The following is a 14,942-nucleotide window of genomic DNA, read 5'->3' on the forward strand; positions in this document are numbered from 1 at the left end:
ACAGTGGTGCTAGGCTAAAAAAAGAAAAACAAAATGAAGAATGAAGGCACATACTGCAGTGCAGGTGGGTGACTTCTCCCAAATGGGCAGCAAATATATAAAACACAGGGTCCCAGAGGTGTGGTGACCTGCACTCCAGGAATTCCTGCCACAGCAGCCCTGCCTCCATCCTAACAAAAGGAAAAAGCCAATGTTCATCATTTTAGGGCATTTTGGTCTCTTGTGAGCTGCCCACCCTTCTCCAAGGTGAATCTCACCCTCTCTTGCCTTTCCCTTCCCTTGTAACCAGCCTGTCCTCACTGCCCTCTGTCTCTGCCTCATTGTATAATTCTGTATCTGCACCCTGCACTGGGGGTAACTGTCAGTTCTTGGACAATTTTCCCCAAGAACCAAAAACAAGATCGCAATGCTCCACAGTCAACTTTCAACCAGCATTAAGGCCACCAGAAGTGTGGGGAGAGCGAGAGCAAAAGAAAAATGGTGGGGAGATAATATCTCCCCTCCTCTCCTCTGCAGTTCCCTTTCTATGGTTCCAGTGGCCTTCAGACAGTCAGATAAACAACTCACAAACTTGAAATTATGCAACTGGCTTCTTCACAGTGGATTCAGCACCAGAACACAGGTGTTGTGAAAACCACTGCTAAATCAAAGCCAGAGTAAAAGAAAAGACATATCATCATAGTCCTTGAACATGGAGACTTAGGCAAGTCTACTACCACTGGCTATCAACCTACAAATAGGATGGGATGGACACAAGAATCACTGCAAAGTTGAGAAGGAGGGTGCTGAGATGGGGAAGGTTCTCCATATAAACTGCAAGCTAAAAGTGAGCATGGTGTCACCATCGACAGCTCCCCATGGAGATTTCAGATCAGCAAATATTATGTGACTGTCAAGGATACACCAGAGCACACAGGCTTCATCAAAAGCATGAATACAGGTACATCTCAGGCTGCTGGTGCTATTCTGACTCACACAGCTGGTGTTGGTGAATTGAAGTTTGGTATCTCCAGGAATAGGCAGACCTCTGAGCATGCCCTCTGGATCCACACTAGTTATGGAACAACTGATGGTAGACGTTAATGAAACACACTTTACTGAGCTCCCTACAGCCAGGAAAGATACTAGAAAATAGTTAAGGAAGTCAGTACCCACATTAAGAAAATTGGCTACAACCCCTACATAGTAGCATACATGCCAATTTCTGGTTGGAATGGTGACAACCTGCTGAAGCCAAGAGCTAATGAGCCTTCATTCAAGGAATAGAAAGTCATCTATAAAGGTGGCAATGCCAGTGAAAACGTTAAGCTCTGGGTTGCATCCTATGACCAACTTGTCCAAATGAGAAGCCCTTGGATGTACTCCCCAGGATGTCTACCAAGTGGGTGCTATTGGCACTGTCCCCGTGGGCCAAGTGGAAACTGCTGTCCTCGATCCCAGCAGGCTGATCACCTTTGATCCAGTCAATGTCACAACTGAAGCAAAGCCTGTTGAAATGTACAGTGGAGCTTTGAGTGAAGTTCTTCCCGAGGACAGTGTGGTCTTCAATGTCAAGAATATACTGTCAAAGATGTCTGTCATGGTGACATTGCTGGTGACAGCAAAAATGGCACACCAGTTGGAGCAGCTGGCTTCGCAGTTAGGTGATTATCTGGAACCATGCGGGCCAAATCAGAGCTGGCTGTGCTTCTGTACTGGATTGTCACACAGCTTATATTGCTGGCAGGTTTACTGAGCTGAAGGGAAAGACTGATCACCTTTCTAGTAAGATGCTGAAAGATCGCTGGTAAGTTTGAAATCTAGTGATGCTGCCATCTTGGATATGGTTCCTGCCAAGCCCATATGCATTGAGAGCTTTTCTCTTCTCCTCTGTGTTGACTGCTGTTTGTGACATGAGATAAACGGTTGTTGTGTCATCAAAGCTGTGGACAAGAAGGCTGCAGAATTGGCATGGTCACCAAGTCTGTCCAGAAAGCTCAGAAGGCTAAATGAATATTACTTCTAATACCTACCACCCCAATATTAAGCCATTTTGTCACATCATCCCAGGTGTGGAACACCTACAAAAATTTAAATATAGTATATAATATATAACATAAAACATAATATATAATGTAGTATTTTAGATATTTATATTATTTATTATATAAATATGTAATAAGAATGTAATTGTATAACAAAATATAATTTCAGATTATTATTTCCAACCTACTTTAATGCACCTTATCAATTTGGTTGAAATGTTCACAGAACTGAAAATTTGTGACTTAACCAGGTAACAGGCGGTGGAAGATTGGTCTCATAGCTATTTGCCTCAATTGACCATTTAAGTGTAGCAGTAAAATACTGGTTAATGAGAATAGGGTGTTGTAAAATCTTGAGGAAAAAACAAGGATGCTATTTTGTGGGCTGTTTGTTTTTGTATATGGCAGTATTAAGTTATTAGTTCTTAAAATCAGCACTTTTTAATGGATGTAACCTGACTAGAACAATCTTTCACAGCATTCTGAAACCTATGACCTTTTGTGAGAACACTTTTAACATGCAGGCTGTCCTGAACAAGACAAGGAAATCTTACACCCTCTGGTCTGTCCTGCCCAGGATGTAAGCCAGCCTCTGTCCAGCATGGCCACGCTCTGCCCATTTTGGCCAGGCTATGCCCATTGCCTATGGGTAGTCCCTCAGTGTCCCTCTGGGTAATCGGATCAGAGGTCAGGACATCACAGTACCGTGACACCGAGACCTGCTGCTAGCAGTTCAGATCAGTGGAAAAGAAGCTGTAAAGAGCTTCTTCCAAGTGAAAGATGAAGGCTCCCAACTTAAGGAAGCAAAGATAAACTCACACATTTAGGTGTCTGAGATCTGTGGTAGGAATCAACCTTCTATCCTAGGCCACAGCAAGTGGCCAAGTGGGATCACATGCTGAGCCACTGGTGGGAGGACCCCAGCCCATGGGGACAACAGTCCCACACCTTCAACTCTTTCAAAGCCAATATTCACATGATAGTGCCTTTCTGGTGGGGATGTTTGTCTTCATGTCATGTGACCTCAGCACGTTACCAGGGACCATGCCATCCCCAGAATATTCTTGATTTTTTACCCCCTCATCTTCTCCCTGTTCTTTCTGGTTCTCCTGCCAACTCTGCTCTCATGCTACTCTTCCAGGACTTATCCCAGGCCCTTCTTTCAGTGAGTGTCCTACTTTCATGAATGTATTAGGCCATTTTCCCTCAGAAGCAAGACTAAGGTGTAAAAACCATGCATAAGACCATGATGCTTCCCAGATTAAAGCTTCCCTGGAATGGAGATGCATTTCCAGCCCAGAAGGCTGGTGCAACCTCATGACCCCTCTCACTAAGCCCTCACAGGGTGCCACTCATTACCACTCTAGGTTTCTTTCTGCTCCTTGAATTTTGCCAGGCTATTGTCGATTATTAACACTGCTAATGTTTTCCTTCCCTGCAAAATGACACCCCATCTCAACTTTTAGTTGTTGCTACAGTTTGGATCTCAAACATCCTCCAAAAGCCCAGGTATTGAGGGCTTAATCCCCAGCAAGGTGCTCTCTGGGAGGTAGTAGAAACTCTAAGAGGCGGGGATTTGTGGGGGGTTTGAGGTAAGGGCTTGCCCTTGGAGGGGACTAGGGGACTGACCCCAGAGCAAGTAAAACACTACCTTTAGAGAAGGGTCAGGGAAGTAATTGTAAATTAAGACCAAGGTATATTTGCATTGAGGAGAAGCCTAAAGAAATGGGTGATGGCTTGTTCTTATCTCCCATACTCCCTATTTCTATGCCCCACTCTCCGAAATGACTTTTCTAGATACACAGTGTCACTAAGCAGCACCCTCTCTACATGCTGACACACCCACACGCCTGCCAGCAATACAACTACCCAGGTCATTAAATAACTTCCTGCCACTCGGTCCCCTGGTCATTGGCACTATCAGGCATTTTCTAGTAATGTCAGCCCTGTTATCTAGAGAAAAAAAATGATCTCTGATCAACTAATGCGAAACTAATGCTAGATGTTCAACTAACCATACAGCAAGTAGGCAATGGAATGCTTGTTTCTTTGCAAGAGCAAAACTGATTTTTTGCTTGAATTTAATAAAGATAAGTTGCTTCCCTTGACCAATAAATATTTCTGCACAGCTTTGTCACAGTGCTTTTCCCTACAGCTCTGTAATGAGGCTTACTCCCTGGGCAATCTTTGCCGTCACCCAGGGAACACCCCATGCAGCCTGATTAGGACTGAGCTGAACTGATTCCAGCTGAATTTATTTCCATTGTACCACTTACAATACTTTCAAATTATCTCTTTCCTCCACACTTCTTCCCCCATAGGATTCTGTAGAGGAAATGAGCAGGCAGTGTGGCAAGTATGGAAATGTTGGAAACCCAGAAGAGCCTTCTTGCTAAAACTTCTCTGCAGTCACAGGTATGGAGACAAGCTGCTAATGAAAACAGTTCAGCAGCCTCAGGACCTATGAAATTATCATCTGGAAAATATCTGTATTTCTAGTCAAGAATGAAAAATTCCATTTCATCATTTTTAGTGGTTTTGCTGAGAATAGTTTCAATGATTATTTTTTGGAAAGGATATAAAAGGTGATTCCTTCAAGTAATATGAAGATTTAGCATCTGGTTCCTTTCCCTAAGCTAATTCTAACATACGTGCTATAAAAGTAAAATTCTCAAGGTTTGAAATGATTTTAGTACATTCACTATGGAAGTTTTTTTTTATGTTTTGCAAATAATCAATAAATCAATTAATTTAATTATGTTTTGATCAGTCACTCCCATTCAAATCAATTTTAGTGTAATGTTCAAACTCTCTTACCTTCCTAGTTCTGAACATGGCCAGAACTCACATTCAGCATGAAATCGTGCTTGGTTAGGTTTTTGCCAAATAGATGAAAATGCTAAAGTATATTTAAGAAAGAATGCTTCTCTCAATGAGGCTCTTAAGCCTAAGTGAATAACAGAGGCACTCTCAAGCAAGAGGAGGTGGACAGATTGTCAACAGCAGTTAGGCTTCTAACTCCAGGTGATGCTAATGCCCTTCCTGAGCACATCCTGGACAGATCTTTGGATTTGTGTGTCCATCACAGTTAATTTCAGGAATGGCTAATTTAACTCTTGACAACTTCTAATAACGCCTTCCAAACTTTTCACCATGTCTTTAAAATAGTTAATGTTTTATTCTTGTAAGAAATGTCTTGAGTTATCTTTAATCTTTCTTTTTCATTGTGTCTAGGTTTTATCTAACTCTCTTGAGAAAATAATGCATTTGCTAATTTATTTTTTTCTTGGTGCTTAGGTCAGGGGTTCACTCACATGTGAAAATCTGTGCCAATAAGTCTGGAGAGGGGGAACATCATGTCTATCTAGTGCATTGTATGACTCATACAACAAGAGGGAACAGAGTCGAGCACAAGCAGGTCTTTGGGTAATATGTGCTAAATTCTTAATCATATGCTCCTCCTTAAGAAAACAGAGGGGTTTTCCTTTGACTTTATGGTATAATATCTACATGTTTGTGTGTAGGTAAACCATCTTGAACTAAGCCTACCTTTTCTCTTGATTATTAAAAACATGTGTGCTTTGCCGAGCATGGTGGTGCATGTCTGTAATCCCAGCAGATTAGGAGGTTGAGGCAGGAGGACCATGAGTTCAAAGCCAGCCTCAGCAAAACCAAGGTGCTAAGTAAGTGGCTGGGCCCCTGTCTCTAATTAAGATACAAAAAAATGGGGCTGAGGATGTGGCTCAGTGGTCAAGTGCCCCTGAGTTTGATCCCTGGTACCCTCCCCCGCAAAAAAGTATGCTAAGTTTAAAATTAAAATATTGAACTATGTATCTAATAGGCTTTCCTTTATATCACAATAAAACAAATTCCTCTCCAGCACTTGGAAATGATGTGTTCCATTATATGATAATGCTCTTAATCTATGGTTTATATATATATTGTTACATCCCCTCTCTTTTGAAAGCATGCAAGTAGATCTATTAGACTAGTTTGAGGGATTATGGGTTCTTAATTGATAAAACCCCAATTTATGGGATTAACAATTTCAGCATATTTGGTAAACTTACATATCTGAGCTCAGATGGGAAAGGAAACTACCTTCCTAAAATATCTGCATACAAAACTATGAATTTCAGTTTTTGAAATTAACATATGCAAGGTGTTGCTTTTGCTTGTCTTGGTTACTATTGTGCACAAATCAAAGCTCGGGATTTGGAAAGGAGCTGGTTTCCCATGCACAATAAGCTTCTTAAATACTTGGTTACTCCATTTAGAAAATGTAAAAACGGGGACTTAGAATTACATTTTTTAAATGAAATCTTATACATGTACGTAATGCTCAGTAATTGTAAAAGAACAGTTGTTATGCTGGGTAGTTGAAATTGGACATATTTTCTACTTCTATAAACACAATTTGAGTACAACTGTTTCTTGGTATTTTTTTCTTTTTGTTATTTCTTATGGATTTTACCTAGCCTTTGACTTCATTTTGTCTTAAGACAAAGTGTTTTATTAAGAAAAAAAGAATGTTTTATATTTTAAAAGATTCTCTTAAACATTTTCAGATTTTATTCTTGTAATAAGAATGGGATGAGATGAATCCAAAACTTTAAATAATGGAAGTAATTTCAACCAATGCTCTCATTTTTGCACCAGCATTGAAGATCTATGTCTTAGATCACATAGTTTCTATGTCACTATGAAAATCAAAGTTGTGGAAGTTTTGAACTGATAAGGCTCATTTCTAATCTGTTTTTCTGAGGTGTCTTTCCCAAATCCTTGGACCAAAGTTCACCTCAGAGTACATCCAATTTAACAAATTGAATAAGTAGTGTTCCTCAGGTTTATCTAATACTAATATTTTGATATTTTAGCATGATTTTAAAAATTTGATGAGTTCTGATTGTTTACAAATAAATCTTAGAATAAAAATATAAACAGATGCCAAGAGGATGAGATTACTTGTAAATGAGCTAAAAAGAACACACACCAAGCCCACTCAAGGAAGTATTGTGGAATATTTAAATATTTGTACAAATGATGGTATTCGGAAAATGTTTGCAAATCTGCCTTAAAGTCAGAAGACCACAATAAACAACCTGAATTTCAATAACAGTAAATATGCAGCCAGACCTAAATGTAATAAAAAAGTTTAATTTTTTTCTAGTGTTAAATTTCATTTCTTATTCCCCCTGGAGAATGGTAGAATGCATTTCCCTCTCCCATATATCAAGAGTTGCTATCTAATATCAGAGAGAAAATAGAAAGCAAACCTTGAAGGCCTAATTTGTTCCCTGGACACAGCAACAGATAGCAGCATCCTGACCATAGCTTTTGGATGAATTATTAGTTGACTCCATTGGGATCCCAGAGAGTGACTGATATGGCATTTGCCGCCGTGTCTGTAACATGCAGACATCCAGACCATGAATCTCCCGGCTCTTCTGTGTAAGATACATGTATCCATCTTTACATAGCCATCATTTGGAAAATTAGTTTTAAGATGAGATGTATCAGAAAAAATTTATTCATTTGACAAAACAACTGTTCACTACACTGAAGGTTGTGTCACACTCTTTACTACCTGATTTCTTTGAGCATCATATGATTTTCTATAAATAATTAATATTCATTTTTAGAAATTCATCAAGAATTTTTAAGTACACCAATACCATCCTTGACCTTGAATATATTTGTCTCTATAGAAGGTCGTAGACTTATACAGGGACCTTTGTTTAAAAAAAATGGATGACTTACAATTTTTCAATTTAACGATGGTGTGAAAATTATTTCAGTAGAAATTGTACTTTGAATTTTGATCCTGTCCTGAGCTAATGAAATGCAGCATGATGTTCTTGTGATACAGAGTGGCATCCCCAGTTTCCAGGCAACCAGGAGATCCTGAGAATGACAATCAAACCTCTGCAGAATGCTACCTTGTTAAGCTAGGATCATCAGCAGGTGAGATGCACAATATGCAGATTCCTTCCACAATACTTTCAATTTAGGAGGGTTGTTGGAAAATATGCCCCTGTAAGTGGAGCATCTCTACTTGGAGTGGTCTCAGTTTATATTTTTCCTGGCTCAGGGCTGTACTTCATGGGGGTTGAAGCCTGAGCATGCTCATGGTACTCAGCACTTTGGAAATCCATAGTTAAGAAATTAAAGGCATATTTGCTTATTTTGAAATTATTTGATCAAATCATGAAATGAATTTTCAAAACTCAGTAGAGCATTATGTGGTATCTTTAAATCATTTTTATGATAAATATTTAAATTTGAAAGAATCTTCATGTTTACACATGATAAAAACAACTTGACACTGAATTGGAGCTTTAACATTAGAGAACTAGAAATGCTTCGAAATGAGCTCATGAACAGCAACTGCACAAAAAGTCACCCATGAATACGAATACCCAGGGATTCTTCCTGAAACAGTCTGCCTCTGAACTCTTCTCAAGTGAACGAATATTAACTTTTAAAAGCTTCTGCTGAGGCAGTGTTAGACATAGGATGAGAGCTGTGATCTCTTGGAATGTTCCTGTTTTGCACATCATTGGATGACTAATATTTACACTGAAAATTCAAGTTATCAGCAATTTAAGATAAAAGAGCTTCTTAGAACATTTTTCTTTCTAGTTGAAGTTTTATAAGCGATTAGAAGTTGCAATACAAATAGAAATACAGATAAGTTGTTTAGTCATATGTATTATTATATAGTTCTTTGCCATGATGAATTCATTAATGTAAACAAGGATGAATCAAAACTAACTTTGCAAGGAGTAATAATTAGTCCATTCTAATCTTGCATTTTGTTGCAGAATAATATTTCCTTCTGAATATATTTAGCTTGTTTTGTATTAACTAATAGTGATGAAATATACACAATTTGGATATAGTGTTTTTGCTCTAGTCTATGTTTAAGTATATAAAAGCAAGCTGTAAAAATCTAGGTAGCTAGGACATGTAGTTTGATACTAGCAATGTATTATGTCAAAGCTATAATTCACCTGGACACTTTTGGGGGGGAGGTGGGGTACCAGGCATTGAACCCAGTGGTGCTTAACCATTGAGCCACATCTCCAGCCCTCTTTAAATATTTTTATCTAGAGACAGGATTTTGCTGAGTTCCTTGGGGCCTCACTAAATTGTTGAGGCTGGCTTTGAACTTGAGATCCTCCTGTCTCAGCCTTCTGAGCCACTGGGATTATATACATGCACCAGGCCGTTCACATAAACTTCTGTAGTTGTAACATTGTCTCCAGGTTCTAAGGACTTCTTAATGTGTCATAATAAATTTCATGTATTATTGGCCCAATTTGAATATAATTTTATATGAAAATTTTGTTTCCTTTTAGTTTCATTTTATGTTTCCAAGGCTGTTAACAAACAAGGGGGCATTCTTATAAAATCTAAATTTTTTATTCTCACTATAAAATAAAAATGGATGAATTTTACATGATAATAGCAGGGCATTTGAATTATCAACAAGCACACTAAATCATTCATTCAACAAACATAATGAGACTCCCCTAATACTATTTACTGACTACCACTGGGAAAAAGCCATTGTCCTCAAAAAGGTTTGATTTATCTTCAGAAATATTGATTTCTTTCAGGAAATCAGAAAACCATCTGCATTATTTACAACTTTATTTAAATACTTAATAAAACATATTAATAATAGATTTCAAAAAACGTTTAAGTCTTCCTCCTGAGAGAAAGTGGCTTCCCAGCTGGAAGTGGGGTGTGCTAACTCACTTATTGACATTGTCACTACTTACCATTGACATATGCTCTGTGTGTATTAATGGGGACATTAGAGTCACTCCATGAGACTATAAGCACATAATAGGTCCTTAGTATGTGTTTCTAGAATGAAGAACTAAAGCTATCAATCATCCCATAACTTATTAGCCAAAGCCTGAGTTTATGATCTTAGAAACACATTTAGCTAAAAACACACCATAACCCAACCTTCTATTATTGCTTTGGGGTTTTATTTTGTTGTATTGGGGATTGAACCCAGGGCCTTAGGCATGTCAGGTAAGTGCTCTACCACTGAGCCAAACCCCCAGCACCTGTGTTGTTTCTTATGATTCCTTTATACCCTCGATTGCCTGCTACTGATTTCAAATATTGTTGTTTTCCAACTCCAAACTTTTTTCTTTTACTTTTTTTTGTCATTTTAAAGAGAACATTTTAAAACCCTAGTAGTGCACAGACAGAATGTTGAACCAAACAATGTTTTAAAGATGGTGTATTTAATTTTTGGCAGTTTGATTACAGACTTGTGCTGACTCAAAGCCAAAATAGAACGTGGATACTATCTATTTTATCTATTGATCTATCTACACAGGCACATATGCATATTTTAATAGTGGTATTGACAATCTAATGGATTAAAACATAGCTATTGGCAGTGTTTGCTATGGAATAATTTTGATCAAAATGTTGATGTATTGTTATAATCTGCAGGCCTCAAAGGTTAGTTCAAATAAAAAGTAGTCAAATATTACATTACTCTCATCATAAGTATATAGATATGTCAGATTACTACTGTAATACCTCTGTTCATCATCTCAGATGATGTTCATCATCATCACTGAAATGGTTTTTCAGATTGAAAATGTGGAAGGTGTAAACAATTTGTTAAACAAAACACTTAAAGGCCATAATTCTACAAGAGTTATGTATTTTATCCCTACATATCCCTCTATGCCCAGTTCAAATGCTTATTTAGACCCCTGTATTTACAAACATTCAACTCTCAGTTATAGCTCATTACCTTAGATTTCCAAAGAACCTATTTTATCAGTAATCAATAAATCCCTAGTATAAGATATATTTTGTTTATATGAATAACTTTATTAAACTAGTAAGCTTACATGTGTAGCCCTGTGATTTTCACTGTCAGAACTCAAAAATGTTCTTTGTATTCTTGGGGCTTAAATGCCTTTTGTAACCTATTCCAATCCTTCAAAAGAAAAAAAAAATCAAAGTAAGAAACTACAGCACAACAAAACAAAATTAAATGACATAACCAGTTTATCCCACCAGCAAATCCACACATTGCAGTCTGACCCTGTGCAGCCCGTTTCCAGTGGAGACGAAGAGATGCCTTTCTTAAGAAGAGGGCTGGGAAGGCTGTGCTTTAATGAATTAATGTTACATGAAATTCCTATAAAACAAACAATTATAGATGGCTACTTTAAAAATTAAGCACCAATTAAAATAATTTGCAGGGGGACATTTAGTGATGAATAATGAAATTTCCAGTCTTCTATTAGCATTTACCATGTTTACTCAGCAGAGTTTTGCCCAGAAAAATGTATGTGGCTATTTGCCTTGTTCCAGAATTATTCAGATCACTCAACATAGAGCTCATTAAAAACTGTGGGAAGCTTTGGGAGCCATTGACACATAAGAACCTGTGGCAAATAACTGCTGCTTAATTTCTTCTCACCAGGTAAACATAGCTGATGATTATGCTAAATGTGAATTTAATTTTTCTGGCAGCCTACAGTGGTAACCACAAGCCTGATTTATGGCCAAGGTGAAGTAGCCCTTCAGCTCCTATCCTCCTCCACATTTGTATGCCTTTCAACTTATTGAGGACCAGCTACCTTAGGACTTCTCTATGGACACCAGGGCAGGGCTATGGTTTCAAGTCCAGGTCATGCTTATGTACTTTATACTTTTCAAAAATACACATTCACTAGCTCCAAAACAGAACAGAGCACCAGAGCATCAGGTCATTTCTTGCAATCCAATGGAATGTTATCTGCTGGGTAGAAAGTAAGTTCTTCAAAGTTGTTTTTAGATAAATAATTTTGAGATACTTCCCTGACTCTCTCCTTTTATAAAAACTCAACCCCACAGTTTCTTTGCTTATAAATAATATTAATAATTCTGAAGACTGATCCTCTTTGCCAATGGGACACCACCAAACAAACAAACAAAAAATGAATCCTAATTAGAAAATAAATGACTTCTCATTTCATCAATTCAGATGGTGAAGGAAAAGGGAGCAACTTATAACTGCAATAATGAATAATTCATATGTTAGCAGATCATAAATTTTACATTTATTCCTGTGCATCATGGTGACTCAACCCCTCAGGACGGCTGATGTGGGAGAGCTAATGCCACCAGGCATTACGTGGGTGACATGTTCTGTCAGTCTAGATGCATATTTTACAACTTGCATTTTATGCTTTTACTGGTGTATCCAGGTGAAAATTGAGATATGGTCCATTGTAAACAATAAATTATCCAGTTGCTTACAGTGTAGAGACAAAACCACATACAAACTATAAGAGCAGACCAAAGTGGCTACAACATCTACCACTCATATGTCATGAATTGTGGGGTTTTATTAGATCAGCTGTCATTTTCTAAAACTAAATGAATTTAAGGAATTTAGTTATTAATAGAACCAAGCAATGTTTTTTTTTTTAATTTTATTCAAGTAAAATAAAAAATAAACAAATGATTTTAAATGATTTCATGAAACTTATTGATATTGGTTATAGTAGAACTCCAATTCATCAACTTCTTGGGGATTTATAAGTACCTAAACTGGAGCCGAGAGTTGGAGATCACATCATTTGTTGAAATTCATTAACTTTCTACACTCATGTTGGTAATTCCTCCATCAATAATATTAAGATCCACTCCCTCATCATACAAAAATAACTTACTTAAAATTAATCTATTTTCCTTCCTTCTAAGCAACCAACAGTAGACATAATTAGAAATAAAGATATTATAACAAATTCTGAACCACAACCATATCTAAACTGCCTTTTTGGTTGTGAGATTCCAAATTGCCATGACTTATACCTTGCCAAGCCCAGCAATTAGAAGTATAGATTTTGCCTCTTATTTAACATATCCACCTGTCTTTTCATTTGATGTGATTGGCAGGAACATTTCATATCTGAGATTCAAGTTAAGGGCTTGAGATTTATAATATTTTTAAATATTTAAATAGGTTAACTTGATTTAGACAAGCAAACACAGGCAATTAAAAGAAGATGCATGCATTTTTTAATATTGAAAAAAATTAAAAATTTAAAAAGATTAAGTCCTAAAGTAGGGATGGTAACAATCTTATTATGACTTCTTTGTTTTGGACTGTGAATATACAAACCTGAACATATGTACATATCCTAACTACTGTCAACGTGCAAAACGAAGCACTATTCTTACCAAATAAATGTTTATAGTATAAGTTGCTTTTTCCTAAAATAAGAACTTCTGTTTGATATCCCTAAGGGAAAATGACCATATGTGCTTGAAATCTATAAAGGCATACATACATATTCTGTATGCAAAACAATATCTTTCAACAGAAGAGAAACATATGCTGAATCATGAGCTGAAACTTGTCCCCAAATTTCAACTTAGAAGTTCAGTTTGCTTAGCTATGTGTCAAATGACCTCTTCCTCAAATATTCCTCAATGTCCATCCTGGCTGTTAGCAATGCATTGGGAGGAAAGAGATCCTCAAGCAATACTACCAGTTCCAAAAGATGAGGGAGGAGACCAAGTATACAAGCTAGGATGAGATGTGTAGCATCAAAAATTTAGAAAAGTAAGGCTTACATTAGTAAATCATTGAAAATAAGACAACATGAGCTACTGAAATGACAAAATAATGTTTTGGGGAACTGGAGATCATAATCAAGATTTAGTATAACTGATATTTCACCTTACTCCAGTCAGAATAGCAATTATCAAGAATACAAGTAGGGCTGGGGATGTGGCTCAAGCGGTAGTGCACTCGCCTGGCATGCGTGCGGCCTGGGTTCGATCCTCAGCACCACATACAAACAAAGATGTTGTGTCTGCTGAAAACTAAAAAATAAATATTAAAAAATTAAAAAAAAAGAATACAAGTAACATTGACAAGGATGTGGGGGAAAAGGTACACTCGCATTGCTGATGGGACTGCAAATCAGTGCAACCATTATGGAAAGCATTATGGAGATTCCTCGGAACACTTGGAATGGAACCACCATTGGATTCAGCTAACCCACTCCTTGGTTTATACCCAAAGGACTTAAAATTAGCATACTACAATGACGCAGACACATTAGTATTTATAGCAGCTCAATTCACAATAGCTAAACTATGGAACCAGCCTAGGTGCCCTTCAACAGATGGATAAAGAAAATATGGTACATATATACAATGGAATATTACTCATCCATAAAGAAGAATATAATTATGATATTTGCAGATAAATGGATGGAACTGGAGACTATTGTCCTAAGTGAAATAAGCCAGTTCAAAGGCTGAGTATTCTCTCTGATATGTGGATACTGACTCACAATAGGTGGGGTTAGGGAGGTAGGAGTGGAGGTTCACCAGATTGGATGGGGTGGGAATACAGGGAAGGGAGGGTGAATAGAAATGGGAAAGACAGTAGAATGAATTGGACATAACTTTCCTATGTTCATATATGAACACATGACCACTGTAACTCCACCTCATGTACAACCACAAGAATGGGGAGTTATATTCCATATATGTAAGACATGTCAAAATATATTCTACTATCCTATATAACTAAAAAGAATATAGAAAAAATCAGTGTGAAAAGAATGCCACATTTTGAGTCCTTATTAATTTTATTAAATAAAATCATAAATGACTTTTGTTTTTGTTAGCTATATAGTTATCAGAATCACACATAATTAAGAATTATCTTATGACATTTTGCATTCATCCACCTCCTCCTACTCATGCTGTGACTTTGGTGTGCAATGTGTTTCATTTTGCCATTCCTTACAAAACTATTCCCAACTTTAGAACACATTTCATTTAAATGGTAATCTACACTCCCCTTGATTAAAATGGATATATGTCTGTGTGTATGTATGTGTGTGTGTGCTATGGTTTAGATAT

At 37.2% G+C, this 14,942-nt stretch overlaps 1 pseudogene; it reads left to right on the top strand.

Annotated features, from left to right (window-relative positions):
- The first annotated feature begins 406 nt into the window (after positions 1–406).
- LOC124084695 (elongation factor 1-alpha 1-like) lies at positions 407–1,992 on the top strand (annotated as a pseudogene).
- The last annotated feature ends 12,950 nt before the right edge of the window (positions 1,993–14,942 follow it).

Source organism: Marmota monax, unplaced genomic scaffold (genome assembly GCF_021218885.2).
Source record: "Marmota monax isolate L192 unplaced genomic scaffold, Marmota_monax_Labrador192_F-V1.1 WCK01_AAM20220418_F8-fsc00071, whole genome shotgun sequence".
Classification (NCBI taxonomy): Eukaryota; Metazoa; Chordata; class Mammalia; order Rodentia; family Sciuridae; genus Marmota; species Marmota monax.